General features: G+C 42.0%; 1 protein-coding gene across 1 annotated transcript in view; it reads right to left on the reverse strand.

Annotated features, from left to right (window-relative positions):
• The window catches only part of CD247 (CD247 molecule), a 47,215-nt gene that overhangs the window by 7,489 nt on the left and 21,446 nt on the right, over positions 1-18,280 (reverse strand).

An 18,280-nucleotide genomic window follows, 5' to 3' on the forward strand; every position in this document is an offset into this window, starting at 1 on the left:
CTCAGAAGATGCTGGTGTTAATTTCATAGTCCACATTCGTGACATATTCGTACCCCAACCACATCAAGCAGAGCACAGCAATGCTGATGGTTTTCAGCAGCTAGAGCTAATTAAATTGCTCCTGTATCAGAAAAAACGTGCAGCAAGCTCGAAGATGCAGCTGAAAAATAAAAACAATTCAGGTCAAGAAGCCAAAGTAAATATGGATCTAATACGCAGCTCCAAGACCACTGCCAAAGGAAAGGTGCATTTCACAGCTATTAAAAAAATCACTTAGAAATGAATCTGAGGCATGCTTTGTACAGACAATTGGAGGGAGTTCAAAAGAGGAAGATGAGAATGATCAAGAGCCTGTGAAACCCTTCTACGGAGATAAATTGAAAAGAATTGGTATGATTCGTCTCCATCCTAAGGTGAACAAAGTATGGCAGTTCCTATTAACTGCATGTGATGGATAGCAGTTGAACCACTTAATGCACTACTTCAAGGCACTCAGTTACTCCTGCGCTGAGAGCGGGGCTGCTCTGTGCAATGGGCTTTTTCTCCAGTCCAGCCAGTCACAATGGAGATTTCATCACATTTGCAGATGCCATTCGGGCAGTGCAAGGGAGTCTCCTCTACAGAAACAGAGCTAATGGTGACAGTCTGCAGCACCGCTCAAGGATGCTATCTGTATAAAGCACGGCTGCAAATCCATGCCTGGAAACTCGGTAATCCAATTGTATTTTGTGAAGTAGAAGATCAAATCATTGCTCCCACCAAGAAGCTCACTTGTGATGCCAGCTAGAGACAGCCGAAGGAAAAACACATTTCCAGGCATCAGTTTTGTTTTAAGTAAGGATTTGCATTCCGTTTTTCAAAAATTATGCTTACAAACAAATCTCTGGAAGTAAAGTAAGACTAAGATCTTGGATTGCCTTCCTTCTTCTTCTCCCATTTTCTATGATTTATAATCACAGAATCACAGAATCACCCGGGTTGGAAGGGACCCCAAGGATCATGTAGTTCCAACCCCCCTGCCTAGCAGGGCCACCAAACATACACATTCAGATCAGGTTGCCCAGGACCCCGTCCAACCTGGCCTTAAACACGTCCAAGGACGGGGCATCCACAACCTCCCTGGGCAGCCCGTTCCAGGGCCTAACCACTCTCCTAGTAAAGAACTTCCCCCTGACATCCAACCTAAATCTTCCCTCCTTCAACTTAAAACCATTTCCCCTAGTCCTGCTGTTATAAGCCCTTTTGAAGAGTTTACTCCCCTCCTGGGTGTAGGTTCCCTTCAGGTATTGATAGGCTGCAATGAGGTCACCCCGCAGCCTTCTCTTCTCCAGGCTGATAAACAATAAACACTGTGTTACTCTGAGGATTATCAAACCTCGTGTACATGGGGTAAATGGAGACACAGAGATTCAGATATTTGCCTAACATCATGCATCATGTATTAACCCAACCAACTGAAAGTAGCTTCCACGAATTCTTCTGGAGATTCAGAGGATAATATTTAGTCCAGTGCTGGTTCAACACAAAACCAGCCTCACAGTGCCCCGTGCACCACAGCTTTCCAGTGTTTTACCAGTCCAAATTTCAGCAGTCCATTAAAATGTAGGAGGATATTCAAGCAAGATGTCTAAACATGGGCACAGTGCTGGAGAAGACTTTTTCCATCAGCACATCATCACCTGTTTATGAAACACAGCACAGACACAAGCTGTGCTTTGGCCATGTTCAACATTACAGTTTGCTGTTTTCCTTGGCCTTAAAACCAAGGAGCAAAACATGAATATTATTAGGATTGGTGTTGTAAGACTGGATGCTAAGCAGCAAGAATAATTACATTTGGGAAAAAAAAAATAAAAAAATCAGGTCATTGATTCCCACTTCTTTATGCCAAAAGTACATAATGCATTATATGCATCCTTATGCATTTTGGAAACATAAGGTCAGGATAAGATGCTTTAGGAATGTGGCAAACCCATCATATTTCTGTTAGGATCCCTTCCAGGGAGGCACTATCACCAACTTCAAGCACTGCAATTTTCCTCTTGATTAATTTGAGAAGAAATAGATTTAGAAAATGGAAATGAGGATAATTTGACCAAACGCCAAACACTTTCCGGCTGATTTGCTGAAAGAAGACCAAACGTGTGCAAAAAACCAAATGATCTCCCGTTTCAGACTGAAAGTGAAGAAGTTAAACTTTTTGCCCACCTTGAACAGAGCAATCTTTATGCCCTCAGAATCCTTCCAGAGCGTTGTCGGAAACAGAACAGAGGGGAATGCCTTTCTCATCTCTGGAGGGGGACTCCTCACATACCCAAACAGTCAGTCATTCTCAGAAAAGCACTGCTTTCACTTCTCGCTTTTGCGAGAACTTGGTGCAAAGGGCTTTCCTGAAGCAAAACCTGTGATGCCTCCTAGAGACAGCAAACCAAGCACACTGCGATGGCAGAACCCGGATATTCAGCAAGCTCAGCTAACAGATGTAAACTATGAAGCTCTTTCAGCTTTTGCAGGGGTTTTAGATTAGACCCATGCTCTTTTACTAGACTCATATTCAACAGGGATAGCAGAAGTTCAGTCTAGTTAATGTAAAAGATGTTCCCTACTTTAACTTTTGTATTGTTAAGTATCCAGAGAGGCAAGGCTTACCACTCAAATGGTTATTTCTAGCTTTCTTACTGCTTCCCTTAGAGATTTCTGCCTGAGCATCCTACAGCATAACTCACTCCAACCTGACTTCTATTGGGCAGCCTTGTTGCTACTCTTTTAAAAGAGTTCAGCTTCTAAAACCAAACGCATGCTATGGCACACTTCTCAGAAGAACTCAGTCTACATATCTTGGCTCACTGGGGATCCCACAGTCTACACACAGCAAGGCTGAAGGCAGAGACACCAAATCAAGCACAAGATGCTTTTAATCATGACCAAAGGCATTTGTCTGTTGGGTGCAGCAGACATACCCCTGGCACTTTAAAGTTAGACTTTACAAAGAGCAAACAAAGCACAAGGTTGCTAAACAGCTTGCAAGTAACTCATGGCCCATGGCTCCAGTAATCAAATATACTGATAACATGAAGAGCGATTCCTAAATGGAAGATTTATAAAGCCCTTCCCACTCATCGGTGCATTGCTCTTCTCATCTCGGGGCTAATGCAGGAAGGGACTGCTTGGATTTCATGGCTCATACCAAACCAAATGCAGAGATGCACAAACACAAGAGACGTAACAGGACCGCTCTGCCTCAGAATGAACTCAAATCCAACACATTTGATCAGCTGCAAGCAGACAAGAAAAGGAGGGAGCTTTTCCATCACAGCACAGCAGTCTGAAGGCTTGAGGTGCCGGAAGGAGGACTGCAGCTATTTGCAGACACCAGTCAGGCCACGAGTGATTCCTTGCACCGCAGCCAACACAGTCCAAAGCTGCAACAATTACAGGAACCCCCCTGGAGGTACAGTCGGGCAAAGCCGTGATCATACACTCATCATTGCTAATCCTATTGGAATGAAAACCAGCTTTGCTTTCCTTTCCTTTCTCCAGGATCAGTTTTCATCTAACTCACTGACAGCACAAGACCTATCCCATGCCAAAAGAGCAAGCAAGCAACAGAAAGGACAGTAAACCTGTATAATGAACGCTATCCGCTGTTTTTAGTTAAGCTTATAGCAACGCTTTACAAAACTTGAGTGGCTGTCATCCAAGCCTGCAGAAAGCTTTCAAGATTTACTTTAGGACATCCATTGGGGCAGTTCAGGTTAGACACTCTCAAGACTTGGAAAGTTCCAAGATGTTTCGTTGCAGTCTCTTTACAAACCTGTGCTTCCAAAAAGGCATCTCTGCTGCTGAGAAAATTACCAGAGAAGCTTGCTGTCGGGCAGAGAAGTGGTTAAATCACCTCACAGCAGCAGTGGTGGCATCAGGTTATGGGCAGGAAGGAGGCTGTGCCGGCCCTAACGGCTGGGGCTCTGCACAGCGCAGCTACAAGCGCTGGGGTGGGAGAGGCTGAGCGCAGCTCTTCCCATCGCAGCCAGTCCTCTGCTGCCGACCCGCTTAGTGAGGGGATGTTTGTTTGTGTGGCATTCTGACTGCTAGGAGGTAGCACACATGTAATGGCACTTACGGACAGAGTACAAAGCAAGGTTGGTTAAGGGCATTGGTTTAATATTAATTCCCTGCGTTTTGGTTTGTTTTTTTTTTTTTTTTCCAGCATTGCTGGCCAAAGCTTGGCCTCTTTCCAGTGACCTCGAACACTAAGCCCTTCAAGGGTCTCATGAAGAGAGCCAATGGAAGAGCAATCACAGCATGGAAACATTCCCACAGACAACGCCTGTGTCCTCGAGGGAACCCTTCAGCAAAAGCTCTTAGGACAAATGCTAACTCCAGAACCCCTTGCAAGATCCCCTTTGGAAAAGACGAATCACTTCTTCCCCTTCCGGCATGTCTTCTCTAATTTGTGTGCATTCACATCTTAACAGCGTGGACAAACTACGTACATAAAATATGGCAAAGTAAAACATTGCTAAAGAGAAGAGACTATAAATTATCAGGGCATGGGGTATGGCTTTATGTCCCTGGTAATACTTAGCAGGTGCAGTCTGCAGTCCACCACCAGGTGACATAATTGTGGTTGCTCATCCTCCCATCACTACATTTTGTTATAATCCATCCCAAGGTACTTCATCTTGAGTACCTTACCTCAGGTTGTATTAAAGCATAAGGAAAAAACTGCTGTATTTTGAGATGTATCTCATCGCACACGGGTAGGAAATTGCAAATACAAAGAGAATAGAGAGACAGACAGACAGACTGACTGAATTGAAGACTGTTGGAAAGCAATGCATTCCTGTATGGGAAAAAAAAAACAACAGAAGGGAAGAAGATCCTTATTACTAATGGCCCAATGCCATGGCTTTATTTTGCCATCTTTAAGACAAGGATAACAAAAGTAATATTTTAGCTGTAAAAAATGTCAAAGTTCTCTGCAGCTCTCAGACACTGTGAAGTTTTTATCTTATTAATAAGAGAGAGAACTATGGCAAAAGCAAAGCAAGCGAAGAAAAAGGATCCCCCAGGTTCTCATCATAAAAAATTCCTGCATATTTACAGTACGAGCACAAGCCATTGTAAGTCAGTATTTGAGCCTGAGATGAAAGCAAAACTTTACCCATACCTACAGTGCATGCAACCAATATTAAAATTTATCAAGTTAATTCCAGTACCCAACATATCCATATCCAACATGTACCATAGACATACATCTCTGTATCACCAGTAATAAATTATCGTGTTAGAGAGGTACCTGTTAGCCTTCAAACTACTTTGGTAAATAGTAGGCATATTCTGGTCATGCCTGCTATCCATTCTGGCAGCTCATTTCTGTTGTATTACCTCTACTTATTTATTTATTTTTTCCCAATTGTTAATTGGTTGTAACAGCTTCTATGCTGAAAATGAACACGAGAGCTTCCAAGCAAAGCTATCTAAAATTAGTAAGAGCACCAAATTTAAGAATCTAACAGTGAAGATTTAGGAAAAAATTAATTTCTATGGCTGAAGGTTGCAACAGGTGCCAAAATTGTACTTTTTGTGAAACAAAATGGCACTGTGGGCTCTCTGTAAGAGCATTTATATTTTGCAGTTTTAAGCTTTTCAGTGTTGTCTGTTGTAGGCAGCCCGGGTAACCATGCTGTATTTAAGCTTACATTGCAGACGTATTAAAAACATGAAATCCTTTTCCCAAAGAGGCTCAGCTTTGGATTCCTCCTGCTAGCAGTAATTACACACAATATTGCACAAAGTTCTGGCAACCAATAGCAATACTCTGGATCAGCTTCTCTGAAAACTACAGGCTGCATTCTGCATTCCCTCTGTCCAGGAAATCTCCATCGATCCCTGCAAGCATTTCATGGTGAAGCAAACAGCTCATGTTCTGTATGCTGAAAACAGGATGGGATGATGATAGCGAGGGGGTAAAGACCCTGAGATTTCATATGGTTCTTGAACGCACTGGTTTCAGAGGGGCAGGAGGAGATAGTATTTGGACATTTAACATGTTGGGATGATAGTTCTTGTTTGTTTTTCTAAGGAAAAAAAACAACAAAACCAACATTCTACAGTAACAGTCAATCAGTGAGTGCTAGAGTTGGGTATCAGCCCATCAAAACAAACACAGCAGGATCTATGATTTTTATACAACGAAGCATATATGGTGGTAGTAGTGGGACTTCAGAGGTTGCTCTATGTTTGCATTAAATGAAGAGCAAGCTGAATTATAGATCTATGAAGTCAGCATAAATGAGGAAAAAAACTAATGAAGTCACCCACCATACTAATTTGTATTCTGTCTTATACTCCAGCTTCAAATAATGTTCACTTCACTCCACCCCCCGGTTTTATTCTAATCCTTGAACTAAATGCCTGCTTGGCATTCCTAAATATGCTTCAGACCTTCTCCCATCCTCATGTCCCTGCTTAGCTCCAACCTAACCCACAGGTGGTACTTGCTGTGGATGCCCACCAGCCAGCTACTGGCAGCCACAACCCAGCAGGCCTGTGCAGAGCTCGTGCTCCAACTTGGAGTTTGCAAGTGCTGAATTTGGTGTTTGTCCTTCTGTCTAGATGCCATCGGTCCTCTGGCAACCTGGAGAAAGCTACTGGCCTGTTGCCTGGTTGCATAATGAGGTACAGCCATTCATAGCTGGAAAAGACTATCATCATCGATCTATGTCAATCTCATATACAGCACTGAGTTTACCCTATGTGCTTTTCTTCACAATTTTTCAGGAAAATATAATTTTCCAGAAACACTGCACACAGAAATCCTGTCTTGTTGCTTACAACTACATTTACCTTGTTTTGTTTTTCCTGGAGGAATGCCACAGCTACCTGTAGAGCATTTAGATTCCTTGTATTTCTTCATGGCATCTTAAAGCACAGTAGCAGCACTTAGTGACTAGAACAGATACAGTTTGCTGAACAAAGCTGTTCATATCTGAGAGTTTTAGTGCACATTTCCAAAGCAGTCACATAAGATGGGACGTTAACTTCACTCTCATTCTCTAAGTGTTGAATTATGCATTACACTATCGCTGTGCTGATAAAACTGCTTGCAGATCTCACGAAAGATGTTTCTTTAAAGGACCTTAATGCTGCTTCTAAAATGGGTGAACATTTTCACATTGTATTTACTGTAAAAACCCCATCTCCCTCCACAAAAGCCTTATCGGGAAACCTCCGAGATGTGCAAAGAAAAACTGCCTGGAAACAGCTTTTTTTTTTTTCTTTCCATGTGCAAGCGGGTTGGAATTTGAATGCAAGGGGAATTTCAACTATCTCAATTTTTCGTAATACTCAGTGCTTAATGAACCTTTTTTTTCAGAACGCAGCATTGGAAAGGGCAGTTAAAGTGCTAGGTGGGGTGAAAGATGGCCAAATGCCTGCAGGTGATGAATATTCCTCTACATGTGAAAAGGCTCTTCTTACTTCTGCTTACTTCTGCTGTGTACTCCCTATGAAAACCCTCCTGCTGCTGCTATCCATTGGGACTTCTTCCAGCCACAGAGCTGACTGCTGTACGTTGTACTACTTAAAATATGTAACAAAGAGCTGGGCTGTCCAGGCAATGCATTGGCTATAATACAACAAAACAGCATTCTTCCTTACCTTAACACAAATGTTGTGTTTGTTTTGTTTCCTTTCAGGCTTTGTGTTGTTGTTTTTTTTTTGTTTTTTTTTTAATTAGCTGTGACTAATCCATACTTCATTTTCATCTGGACTTAGCAGTTATCCCTTATGCAATACAGGGAAGATGCTGGGCACAAATACAGTGCCGAGGTGCAGTGCAGTAGTCTCACTTGTGCCTCTGGGAGTGTCTCATAAGCACTGCTACGGAATTAATTTCATTAAGCTAAGTGTTATCACACAGAATTAGCCATTAGATGTGCATTAATTGTTTCAACCTACTTACTGAAAGCTGTTCCAAGAAGTTACCCTGGTTTTAGAGAGAAAATACTACGAATACAGCTATTCAAAGTGAGGGCAATTAAGAGGATTATGTTCAGATTTATCGCATCAAAATGGAAGAAGAAATGTGCAATAAACAGCCCAGTTCTCTTCCCGCACCACTGATTCCAACAGAAGTTAGTTAGACAGGCCATTTAACTCAGAGTGCACAGGCTTAATGCCAAAGCACACACGCACACGCCTTCAAGGACGTGCAAGAAACATGCACTGATATGCAACAATAATGAAAAGACACACAAAACTGTTCTCTCTAGCACAGTATTCATCACACAAGAATCTTTATTCACTGTAACCAAATTAAGTCTGGGAGGTTTTGATGCCATGATATTGTGATATGCAAAAATAAAACTTTTCATTACTCTTTTCTTTAGATTTGCCATACGTGACCCTGCTTTTGGAGTAACTCCACTACTTATTCTTCTGCAATTCGTATCAACATTCATTAAAGGTCATCACTGAAATTATCACCTTAAAAACATTATTTTTGTACCTCATATGTGTATTCTGATGCATCAAGAAAAATTAATGATTGTTTACTCAAAGTTCTTTACAAGAGCAACATGAACGCAATTTATTGCAAGACAACAACAACAACAAAAAAGTAGGAAGGAACATACAGTTCAGTTCATTGCAAAGGACCAAATGCATGTATCTAACTCCAAACAAGTGCACTGAGGAGGAATGCTGTGTTTGCAAGGGATACGAAGGTTGGGAGGAAAGCCCACATGTATCAAGCAAGAGAACTTTGACGTTGTAGATGGGGGCAAAGCACTCTCCGATGTTGTTCAGAGCATAAAAATTAACAGAAAGCAATGGGGAAAAATTCACCATACATTTGTCCTTTCGGTCCATTTCCAGTGTAGATGTGACACAAGGTCTCCAGCTAACAGCTTCCATGCAACCACCTGAAATTTCTAGAATATGATTGCATCCACTGTCACACAGCAATTTGGTGTCTCAAACCATGTACATACATACATATCTAAGCTATAAGTGAGGAGACATTATTTAAAATTGAGCAAATACACTGCTTCTCATATAGTGAAAAAACACCACCAAAAATAAAAATCACAGAAAAATAATAAGCAAAACTACATAGACCTGAAATAATTCTATATTACCAAAGGAGCACTGTAAGCCCCCTAAAGCTGAAATTTCCCTCTGCAAGCCTCGTTCTCCTCCAGTGCCTCACTGTTACACATCTCAGTCCCTATAGTTTATGTTCAAAATAGTAAAAGTCTCTAAAAAATGTCAGACCACGGGAGAGAGAAAGCATCTGCTCAAGTATTTTACCACCGTGCTCACAGAGATCCAAACCGTATGCTTTTAGGAGCAATATTCCTTTTCTATCACATTTCCAGCAATAACTGCTATAATATCAGTAGCATATAAAGGAAAAGCAAACTAACTACAAGACAAAAAAACAAATCCTAAACAGAATTACTAAGTACTCTTTAGGAACAGTAAGTGAAGACAGTGTTACAGAGGGATTTATAAGCTAGGTAATGCTAAGCAGAGCATTGCTCTGAACATTCTGCTTCACCTAAAAGTCTTGGCTGACTGTGGCTTAGAAATATCCTCTCGATAGGCTGTCCAGAGCTTAGCATTTCTGCAGCTTATAAGAGATGGCAATAATTCTGCAGATGGTTGTGCTCGCTGCAGAATAACCCGATACCAGATATCACGCAGGATTAGAATGCATGCACAACCAATTTGTAATTTAAGGCATGACTAAGTAATTAAGCTAAAAGAGTCTTATTTCAGAGTTAGCTGTACTTTCTGGTTTTTTTTTTAAATGAAGTGTCAGTAACTTATACTTTAAAAACAAAAGTAGTTCTGCTATGTGAATGTACCCCAGCAAATCAGAGCAATGGTAGTGAAGGGATTATAGCTGGCTCTACACAGGCTGGCTTCTAATCACAATCATACCTCTACAGCTACCTTCTGCAATCTCAGGGCAGACGAGCAATCAAGTTCTATGAGAACACAAGCAATTTGAATGTCACCATCCATGCAGTTGCCTGTCAGTGCTGAAATTGATAATAAAAGCTTTCATCAGCATTTTTAGTGACTGAGAGTAAAACTGTGAACTCACTGCACTGCCAGAAAGCCCAACTGCCTCTACTAATTACCTCAGAAATGTTTTGTGCTTATTCTGGTGTGCCCGATGATGCCATCCTTTACATGGAAAAAATGTCTAGCTGCTTCATTCACTAATTACTCACTTCCAACTAACACAGCAAAATTAATAGGTATGCATGTTTTTAGACAGGGATTGTATTTTAGTTTTGTTACTGAGCAGAAGTGTGGAAGTGAAAAGTCAGCTCGGCTCTCTGCTTGCTGTGTTGTAGAGAATACAGCATTACTCTCTCAGTCGTTTGCATCCAACTTTTCAAGTTACAAATGCACACTCTAAGCCAAAAGAGAGGAATCCTAGCAGTGACAGCAGAACCTCACCTACGTTTGTTTAAAAATGTGGCTCATAGCATTGAGGTGATTATAATGTTTGACAATCAGAACAATCCCATCCAAACAACTGATGCACAGATTTCCAAAGGACTTCGAAAAAACCCCAACAACCCAAGAAGGAATACACTTCATGAAGAGAATCTTCATGGTCAAAAAGGACAGAAAAGCATAAACCTGACTGTATTAAATTATTTTCTCTAGTTATTTACAGACAGTTCCATTCCCTCCTGATCTTTAAAATTACCAGGTACTGTGAAAGGTCAGACAAAATTGGACTCCTAAGCATAGAAACATTTGCAGTTTAATGATGCAGTGCTGACCAGGACAGTTCAAACAAACAAACAAACAACCACAAAACAGCCATGAAATCAGCTCAGGGCACCATTCTGTGCTTGCATCCCCTGCAGCCAATGCATGCTAGACATTACCTAGGCTGCTTTTCATAATAACTTCAATTCAGAGTTAAGTGGAAAATGACTATGTTATTATCTCCTCACACTTCTGGCACCTATCCACTTGCTCACCTACACGTTACGGCTTTCCATCCTGACCACTAACTACCTTTTTATTGGATTTCATTAATAAAGATGCATTTTTCTCCACAGACATGCTGAAACTTCTTTTTGTCCTCCTGTTACACTCTAGAGACGCTGCATTTTGACCAGAAAGGGTTGGATCTGTGTTTCTGTGGGGACCACTTATATCAGAATTTGACATTTTGCTTTCAGAAAGCCAAGCATCATTTCTTGTTCCAGCTGTTCGTGCTGCTGCATCTCAGTACAGCCTTGGAAAATCCTCCTGTGCCGAGCGCCCTTGCTCCCCCTGGCATTCCACACCCTGCCAGCAGCAGGCTGGCCATGCAACTTTGAGAGCACCTCAGGAACGGGTTTCCTGGCCCATTGCTGGAGCTTTCTGTTTGCTCTCATCGGCCAACAGGCAGGAAATGGGGGCACCGAGGGGCCTGCCCCTGCATCTGCTCACCTCCGCCGCCACACAGCCCGCTGTGCTGCACGCCGCTCCCACAGCACAAGCTGCCTTCTTCTCTTTCAGATCGCCATCCTCCGCATCTCGTGGATAGATTAATATCAGTAAGGTCAAGTTCATTTTCTCTGTTGCGTTTCTTCAACTTTTCTTCCTTGTGCAAGACCACCGATTTCTCATGGCCCTTACAATATTAGGGAAATGAGCTATAAAACAGCTTCAACATCCTTTTTACACGTATTTGCTGAGAGAATCACGAGGGGCCACCTTTGCTTATCTGTCAGCAATCACAGTGTCTGTGCCCACCCAATCTCCTCCACTTATAAGCTGCAGCAACCAAGTGGGGCTCATGGTCCCCCACTCACACACACCCAGCCCCTTTGAAGCCTCAAAACGAGACAGGACGCTTCCCTGAGACAGATACGGATCTACCCCTACACACCCGCCCCAGCAAACACACATCTGAGACTTTTGTTAGCAAAGACAGGCAATACCAGGTGCATCTGAGAAAGCACTTGCTCGAAGCTGCTGTAACCGAGCTAGAAATCATTACCTCAAAATAAAGACCACGTAGGAGAGGTCTTTTGATTTCAGGGCTCTCTCTAATCTCTCTTTCTACAGAAGGGAGCACAGAAAAGAAGTGCTTGGCTGAAACGGCAACTCCAACATCACATTTTCCTTTCACCTGAGACACACACACCCTTTGCCTAAACTCATAGCCTTCAGGTGGTAGAAGTGGCCCTCTGAGCAAAACCACAATTCATCCAACAGGTCAACCCACTGATGAAAGAAAGTGGTACTTGGTCTACACCCCGCTTCTGCAAGGTGCCAGACGCTGGAGAAGGACTACGCAGCTTTTCAGCCAAATACACACAGAGGCACAGTGCCAGCCCCACTACAGAGCACCGCACATCACATGTAGGGACTGGTTTTCCTTTGAAGTGCCTGGCTCCAAAGGAAGCCCTTTCAACACCCTGAAGGCAATACGTACGTGACGCAATCTTACACACCAACGCCTTTTTTTTTTTTTTTTTTTTTTGTTTAAGCAAGATTGTGATCATCAGAGGTTGTTTGTTTGCTTGCAAAACATGGCTGAGTTGTTGCATTCATCTGTGAAATGAGCAACCCCTGGAAAGCTCAACAGAGAGAAGTGAAAGCAATGCCTTGACATCTAACACCATGGGCTCTGCTGCCTGAGCTGAGAAAATCAGCACTCCCGGGAAAGAAAACCACTAAATACTCCTGTGTTGCACAGCCAGACCAGGATGCAACAAGGGCAGCCCCAGTGAAAATGCTGCCCGACATGCTCAGACAAAAAGGAAAGGCTACAAGGCTTGGTGAGCTTTGGTTTGCGTTGGGTTTTATAAAAGGCAAAATATAGATCTCTTGTCAGAAGGCAGCTTTGACTTTGGAATTGAAAAATGAAATTGCCAGAGGGAAAAACAAGTTCACATCCACAAAGAGTAACCACCAATACATAAATACTCTCTCCCCTCTTTTATAAGAAGCACCCAGAATAGAAGCACGTATTTTCTGATTATTTCTTGCCAACTCCCACTCCTTCATAATGAGCAACTGGAAGGTTTCAATCTGAATAATTGACTTTAAAAGATTTGGGGAAATATAGCTCAAGTTATTATGTCAAAGGGCAAAAAAGCCCTGCTTGTGCTCTCTGCAATATACTGTATTGGTTCCCATGAGCAAGCAACAATTTTGAACATGTAGGAATAAAACATGGCTTCCTACAAATGTTTCATGCACTGTCATTTCAAAGTCATAATAAACACTCAGAAGGTTAAATTCTTATTGTATGAGGCCGGGCTAAAACTTTCTCATAGAAATAAAGGTAACCACAAAACATAACACTGCCCATAGAGCTGTGGTATTTTAGAACAGCAGGTATGAGCTGCAGTCAGAACTGCAGAGGCATTACACGGTGTTTGCAAGAAAAGGTTTGAAGGTCTTTTGCACAATCAAAAAGATTAAGGCACACAGTTGCAAACGTGTAGCAGAGTTTAAATAATCAAAACAAAAACCTACACTGAACTTTTGAAAACATCTTCAATTCAAGAACATCTTTTCTCTTTTCCCATTATTTTGCATTAATGCTGCCTCAGATCATCCTGCTCCTGAAACTACCGACTTCAGTGACAGATAAATGGAAAGAAATAGAGATACAACAGGATTCTCCTCTGATTTCATCTTCCAGTAATGTAGGACTTGATTAAATCAACGATCATATTCAGTCTGAAAGAGATCCTTAAGCCTTTTGGTTCGTCCATTGCCATTTTGCTTTTGCACACGGGCTACATAATTGCTGTATTCCCCGTTATATACCAGGGTTGTTTGTGCATGTATATGTACACATATATATGTATAAGGAGTGTGTTGTGGATGTGAATGCACAGAAGTGCCTGTGTATCTGCTCCCCAGCCATGCTCATGGCAAGTTGCTAACCAGAGAGAGGAGGACGCAGCAAAGATCACTCACGTAGCGGCAGCTTTCAACCAGGCAGATACATATTAAAGAAAGAGCTCACCAAGGAAGGGAGGCACTTACCCTGCATGCCATGTTGTAGGGGAGCCTCCCTGCCTTCCCCGCACAGATCAGAGGGTGCCAGGACCGCAGCACAGAGGAAGTCACACCACCTTTGAAATGGGTCCCAGCACAGCACTCCCACCTCTCATGGTTTCCCTCGGCGGGGTCCCTTCTACTGCTCTGTGCTGGGAGAGCAAGCTAGCTGCTGAGAATGCACCCAGGTCGAGTGCATGGATTGGCCCTGCAGTGGACAAGCCCTGAAGCCCATGCCGCAGAGAGCAGCTCAGCCCAGGGCAGCCGGCAAGGCCCCACCTGCCTGAGGGGCTGGGCTGCTCTGCTTGTCCAAAATCTGAGATGTGCTGGCTGTGCAAGAGAGGGTTCCTTCTGAATGGCCTAGGTCTCACTGGCCAGCCAGCCGTGTCAGAGACAACACTAGTGCTTCAGACAACATGGATGGGCTGGTAATCATACCTGCATACCAGCCCAGTTTAACCCACCACTGTGTATTTAACACTTGCTCCAGTTCTTGTGTTATCGTAAGCAAGTAAAAATTCCAGGTTTCCGTTTGTACCTTCCTTTATAACACTAAGATCCTGACAGAAAAACGTAGCATCCTCTGTTTTCTTTCTAATCAGTCTTTGCCATCCATGCTCCAAGTTCTTCTGGCATCATAAAGTCAAAACCAGATAAAAATAATGTACGTATTTTTCTGAGGACGCAAATTAAGAATGTGGGCAATTACATGAACCCTCAGAAGCCAAGGTTTGAAGAAAAATTACCACTTCTGTAAGACACACAATAAAATTCATGATTTAAAGACGGGTCAGAAAGTTATTCAGAGGTTAAAAAAATATCAGGTCAGCAAATGGAGCCTGTACATTTGATCTCAAGCTATTAGAGAAAGTGCGTAGTGCTCTACAAGTAGTAGTTAGTACCTCCATTGCATGGAGAAGAGAACCATAAAAATCAGTTGTTGTCTTTATTCTCAGAATTTATTTACAACGTTCCCAGTTTGTGTAGCTGTGAAGCCTCATCACCAGAACCACAGATACTGACAAGTCCATCAATAAGCCAATATCAAAGTGTCAGTGATCACTCACATCACATCAGTCCTTTAAAGCACTGCACTGCCCTAGCCCAAAGCTGCCCTGACACCTGGCAGATGTTCCTACACAGAAAGGACTAAAAGACAAGAAGGTGAATTACACAAACTACATCAAGTGCTGCCTGTCAGCAGCACTGACAGCACTCCATTTATGATGGAGAGGACTAACTTACTAACAGGAGAACAGACAAGAAGATACTTGATCATAACAAGATGTTTTTCAAAACTTATTTGCATGTTATTCACCTACTTTCTTTTGATCATCAGCTGTTAGCACATTTGTTGTGCTAACATACACAGCTAAATATTTGTACCATGAGAACATTTTCCTTTGTAGAAATAAGTTGTTAAATTTCATAACTGATGTGTTCATTTATTCTAAAAAAGAAGCAATTGCTTAGGGCCCAGATTATGTCCTCCTTGAAGCAGCAAACATAGATGCCTTCATTCAGTAGCATAAGCTGCTATAGTTGTTGCCTTCTTGAATGCTCTTTCCAGCCCCCAATAAACCTGATAACTCAGCCAAAAATAGCAGAATTATTTTGTCCTAATGCACTCTGAAGAAAAAGGCATGCGTGCTCCTAAGCCACTCTAATGATAAAAAAAAAATAATCAGTCCTTGTGGTGCCTGAGGTTGTTGGCAGAGTTTGCCAACACACTAAGAAGTTCAAGCTACATTTATTACTGTGCTATAAACAAAAATGATTTTTCATAGCTAACACCACCGTTGCCTATGTTTTAAGGAAACAAGATGAGAAAAAAGTGCCAAAATTCAGTTTTAATACCGACTGCTGCAAATTTGTATTCACATACTTATCCCGATATGGCTAACAAAAATCAACATTCCCTCTTTGTTTAAATGTTCATAAAACACAATAAAACTGAGTGTTAGCATGGTGGAGATTACAGCTTATAAACATTTTCATTCTGTAGAATTAAAACCCAAATATTTGGGTCATTACCATTTTTGTTTGGTTTCTTGACATATCAGAAGTAGAAATAAAACCATATGCTTTTTCATGTAATTTTTTAGTTGAAAAACCTCAAGAAATACCTTTATTTATTTATAAATATCAAACAGCTTAAAAGTAAATAGAACAGACAAAAGCCTTAAAAATCTTTTCTGGGGTTAATTGTAAGTCTCAGTGTTCTGGCGTAATTCAGAAACTTGTCTTTACTATCCTGATATTTAGAGATCACTTTAATTCACTACAATTACATATGAAAATTACAGCAAGTTGAATTTTAAATTTAGTCAGTGCAGTTGGATGGAGAAATTTCAACCACTGAATGGCAAGATAACAATTTGTATTTAAAAACTTATCTGGCTTAGTCAACAACAACCTTCTTCGGGATGCAGACTGGCTTCCTCTGTATGATAAAAACCTGTCTTGCTAGCCCTTAACCAAAACCACTTGCACGAGAGCCCTGTCAGGCTGCAGACCGGGCCTGGTTCATTCAGCACATAGGTCAGAGATGGGGTTTCTGCAGCATGCTCCTGCATGGCAAGCACCAGCCCAGCTGCATTCTACCGTTTACGATAAAAGGCAGCAGCAGACCCCACGGGAGTCACTCATATGCGGAAACACTTGAGTTCATAGAAGCCGTGGCCTTCTGACTCTACGTGGGTTTTGCTTCTGCTTGTTTTTAACCTCCACGGTGCAGCCACGTATGTTCCATTGCCCAGACTGCCACGCAGTCACAACCTGATGATGCTCTGACACTTGAAGATGTTTACTGAACACTCTTGTCACCATGGTTTTCTTCCATATCAGCCTTAAAGACAGTCTGTTTGCCAGTACGTCCCTTCCCACTGCAGAAAAGCTTTCCAGCCCATCAGCATTTCTGCAAGTTTTGGAGAAAAACCACGGGATGCAGTGAGGTCAAAGTCAGATGGTGCAGGTGGCCACTAACAACCATTCTGCAGCACCCTGAGCTACAAACACAGCAAGGAATTGGGCACAGAAGGGCAGAAAAGATCTGTAGAGGCAAGCAGGGGTGGAAATTCAGATAGCAAGAGATGGGAAAAGCAGAGCTACTGAACTGCCAACACAACACGTAGAAAAAACAAAGGGTTATGTAAGTAGTTAGCCCGCAATCAAGTTTTTAGTAAATACAAACAAAAGCACAATGTACTTGAAAAAATATCACACACTAACAGTTCCACAACAAACAGAACTGGGTAAATGTTTTGCAAGACGGAGTTCGGTGACACTGATATTGAGGCAGGGATTCTTATCAATCTCAGGCTCTCTGACACAAAGCCAAGCTGCCACCTTCCACCTATCACCTTCCTTTCAAGAGCCACACTTCCCTGCAATTTTAGCACACTTTCAGCACCGAGAAGAAAGAGTGAGAGAAAAGAAATTTTACACACCATTTTTTGACTAAACCTTAGTCCTGCTCCTTCAGAATTTAGCAGCATTCCTAAGAAGTGGGATCTAGAGTTGTGTATTAATGTTACTTGAATGTTTCAGATTTGATGCCAATAATGATTTCCTCTCTGTATGTGCTAAAACACACAGTCAATAAATGTTTATGCGCACAATCAAAATCACTAGGGTACAGAAATCAAGGCTAAACATGGCAGAAGGTTTAAGGTGGGGGAAATGTTAAAAATTCAGTCATCTCTTTATGCCTCAGTAGAAGAAAGCACATTCAAGCAAAAAGAATGAGGGCTCTGGAATACCTTCTTGTCATCAGGCTGAATTCCTTGTCACTGAACAGAATGCAGCTGAAGATAGTAGACAACACAACACTTGCATTCAATTCAAATAAGGCTTAAAAAGACATAACTTCACACAGCAGCAATGTATTGCTGTATGTAATCATCATTAGAGTTGTTACAAACTTCTGTTGAACTTCAGATAGCAATTTTCATCTCATTCTTCCTCAACTTCTAACAGAAGGGAAGGAAAATCATGATCTTTTCAGGTTACTGCTGTATTGTTAATTAGAGAGGCTTAATTGGCAGGAACATAAGGTGGCAATGGTCTGGGCTTTCTGAGCAGAGATAAACAGGACTTACTGGAAGAGTTATTACAGATGAAACCCAAAAATGCCTTCCTATTGCCCTATCCCAGAGATGCACAAGCACAGTTCATGCTCCATTTTAAGATCAGCAGGGGCAACTTCAGCAGTTAAACTCCCCTGCTCATTCTGGCG

Source organism: Lagopus leucura, unplaced genomic scaffold (assembly GCF_019238085.1).
Source record: "Lagopus leucura isolate 7727_CA_CO unplaced genomic scaffold, USGS_WTPT01 Super-Scaffold_100001, whole genome shotgun sequence".
NCBI lineage: Eukaryota > Metazoa > Chordata > Aves > Galliformes > Phasianidae > Lagopus > Lagopus leucura.